This window comes from Schizosaccharomyces japonicus (genome assembly GCF_000149845.2).
Source record: "Schizosaccharomyces japonicus yFS275 unplaced genomic scaffold supercont5.1, whole genome shotgun sequence".
Classification (NCBI taxonomy): Eukaryota; Fungi; Ascomycota; class Schizosaccharomycetes; order Schizosaccharomycetales; family Schizosaccharomycetaceae; genus Schizosaccharomyces; species Schizosaccharomyces japonicus.
This window is the reverse complement of record NW_011627860.1, coordinates 1,783,655-1,787,181: the sequence shown is the minus strand read 5'-3', so window position 1 is coordinate 1,787,181 and position 3,527 is coordinate 1,783,655. Positions and strand designations below refer to the sequence as shown.

Sequence of the window (3,527 nt, the reverse complement as noted above, 5' to 3'; positions counted from 1 at the left end):
GGCAGAGTCTACCCGCGGGATTGGGTGGGAGCAACGGCAACCTATGTTTTTACCCTAAAAGAAGGCTTACAAGACCATTTTCAGAGCCAATATACAGGCTCTGAAAGGAGGAATTAGACGAGTTAAAGCTTTATCTCCCCCGAACTCGTTCGGCGGGAAGAGATCCAAACGTCGGGCGTCATCATAACGACGCGAACCGTCATGTTCGTTCGAAAGAAAGACGGGTCCCTACGGATGTGCATTGACTACAGAGGACTCAATGACCAGACCGTGAAGGACCGATACCCACTGCCCCTAGTGGATGAGCTGCTGGATCGTATCTACGACGCTAGATACTTCAGCAAGCTAGACTTGACCTCAGGGTACCATCAGATTCGGATCTGCCCTGAGGACGTCTACAAGACGGCGTTCAGGACAAGGTACGGGCACTACGAATTCAAAGTGATGCCCTTCGGCCTGACCAACGCGCCGGCCACCTTCCAGCGTCTGATGAACCGAGTGTTCAAGGACCTCCTGGACGAGTGTGTGATCGTCTACCTAGACGATATCCTGGTGTTCTCCAAGACCCGGGAGGAACATCTCCGACACCTGGAGGAGGTGTTCAAGCGCCTTCGGGAAGAGCAGCTATACGCCAGCCCGAAGAAGTGCGAGTTCATGAAGCCGGAGGTCAACTTCCTAGGCTTCATCGTCGGAGGAGGGGTCCTGAAGACAGACCCCCGACTTGTCAAGGCCGTGAAAGAGTTCCCAAGGCCAGTATCGGTGAGGGACCTGCAGCGGTTCCTGGGGATGTGCAACTTCTACAAGAAGTTCATCCAGGACTACTCGAAGAGAGTAGCAACCTTGACATCCAGGGCGGATCCTCCAAGGCGAACAGAAACTCCCGACCAGTGCGCTGGGATGAGCAAGCTGAGAAGGAGTTCAAGGATGCCAAGCAGGCGTTGACTAGCGCACCCTGCCTGAAGATACCGGACCCGAACGGTAAGTTCGAGGTCTACACAGACGCCAGTGAGGATGCCAAGGCTGTAGGAGCAGTGCTGATGCAAGACGGCCACCCTTGTGCGTATGAGTCGAAGAAGCTCAATGTCCATGAGCTGAACTACTCAGTGTACGATAAGGAGTTGGTAGCGCTAATGCACGCCTTAGGCAAGTGGAGACCATTCCTCCTGAATGGTCAGAAGGTCACAGTGTTCACGGATCACCGGGCGCTTGTGTACCTTAAAACCATGAAGCATCTGAACGGGAGACAATCCCGTTGGCTAACAAAACTGGCAGAGTTTGACCCGGACATCCAGTATAAACCCGGCAAACAAACCAGGTAGCAGATGCCCTGTCCCGTGTCGTAGTGGAATCGTTGTGCCCGATCGACGATAGTTCCGAGATCGAATCCCAGCGCAACCACTATTCACAGGATGAATACTTCGGCCCCAAATGGGAATCAGCAGCGGCTGAGCAACCAGAAGGGGACGACGACCAGCGGTTCTGCATTGAAGACGGCCTACTGTACTACCGTAACAATGCTGAGCAGCCATGGCGCCTGTGTGTGAGTCAGGAGCAACTACGCAAGAAGCTGCTACACGACCACCACAGCTCGGCACTCGCCGGCCACCCAGGAGTTGACAGGACATACGGAAAGTTGTCCAGGTCCTTCTACTGGCCCAAGATGGAAGAGGACATTCGCAAGTTTGTCAAGGAGTGTCCTCAGTGCCAACTGACTAAGTCCTCGAACCAGAGGCCCCAGGGACCACTACAACCTATGAGTATCCCCACCAGGCCCTGGGAAGAGATATCAATCGACTTCCTGATCATGCCCAAGTCGGAAGAGGGCAACGACATGATCATGATGGCGGTAGACCGCCTAACGAAGAGAACAGCCGTACAGGCCTGCAGGACGACAATGTCGACGGCAGAACTGGCTGAGGTGTTCTTCGAGTTAGTGATCAGACGCAATGGTCGCCCTAAGGCCATTACCTCAGACAGAGATCCTAAGTTCACATCGGCATTCTGGCTAGCAATACAGAAGGCTCTAGGAACTAAGCTGAGGATGTCTACAGCCGCGCATCCCCAGACAGATGGCCAAACTGAACGGACCATCAGAACCTTCAAGGGGATGCTGACTACGCTTACGATGGACAACCCATCACACTGGGAACGCTACCTTGGAAAGACGGAGTTTGCATACAACGATGCAACTCACTCCAGCATTGGAATGACACCCTTCTACGCTAGCAAGGGCTACAATCCAACTGGAATTAGTAAGGTGAATGCGACCTCAGTTCCTGTCGCGGATTCCTACGTCGAACGCCTTAGTGATGTATTAGCTAAGGCTAGGGATTCTATTCAACACGCTCAGGAGAGCCAAGAGCGACAGGCGAACAAGTCCAGAAGGGAAGTCGAGACTCTACAACCTGGAATGCTTGTCAAAGTCCGCCGTACAGACGGACAAGTACGGAACTTGGAACGGAAGTGGGATGGCCCCTTCAAGTCATCAAGATGGTTGGTCCCAACGCCGTCAAGCTACTACTGCCTGAAGACGCGCGTGCACACCCGGTGTTCAACATCTCTCGTATTGAACGATACTACGGAGAACTACCGGACGAGGAGCCAGAGGACCCTACCACCGAGGCCGAAGAGCGCTACGCTGTCGAGGAAGTGCTCGACCACGAGGTCCGGTCAGATGGTCCCTACTACTTAGTGCGCTGGGACGGCTACACCGAGGAGGATGATTCCTGGGAGCCCGCAGCTTGTCTCACCGAGAAGTCTATCAACGACTACTGGGCGAAGCGCAAGGCTTCCGGAGGGGTGACTCAAAGTGGAGAGGGGAGAGTGTAACGTGCCACGTTACGATGTGCTATTCTGGGAGAGTTGGTCGAACCAAGATTCGAACAACGAACACAGAGGAAACACATCCCCGATGAAACCACTAGGACACAGCGATTTGCTTATTCCTAGGACATGGAACTGTCTAGGTAAATCGCCATGTTCGGGGTCAGGCTTACGAAGTAAAACAGGAAAAACTATTTTTCCTGCAATAACGCTTTGCTTACGTAAGCTGAAACTTTCCAACACCTTCTAGAATACCTTATTCTACAAGGTATAAATAGTTCTATAATTATTACTAATAAAACAAGCTTTTTCTTAAATACAAAATTAGGAGTTCCTTACAACTACCCTACCAACAAGAGGCGGGCGGGAAATGCAGCACAGAGAAAAAAAAGAATAAAGCAGTCGCTAGCTTCTGCAAGCGATCCCCGTCCCCTTGGGTGGAATAGAGAGGCTTATGGAGGGCAACTGATATAGAACGAAAAAAGCTTGTATTGAAATGAACTGTGTTAAGTGGAAGAAAAAGAGGAGTGAGGGAGGGGCGGAAAAGGAGTTTTGGAGCTTAGAGTTTAGAGAGGCCAACGGTGAAGACAAAGGCAGCAGTGGCCGTTTGGTCTAGTGGTATGATACCATCTTAGGGTGATGGTGGCCGTGGGTTCGATTCCCACAACAGCCCGTTCTTTTTAGCTCCGTCCCTCGTCTTTTTC

The 3,527-nt window shown here is 52.1% G+C and overlaps 1 non-coding gene across 1 annotated transcript; it reads left to right on the top strand.

Moving 5' to 3' along the window:
• Positions 1–3,424: 3,424 nt before the first annotated feature.
• On the top strand, positions 3,425–3,496 carry SJAG_16031. The gene has a single exon. It is a non-coding gene; the product is annotated as a tRNA-Pro (tRNA).
• Positions 3,497–3,527: the final 31 nt, after the last annotated feature.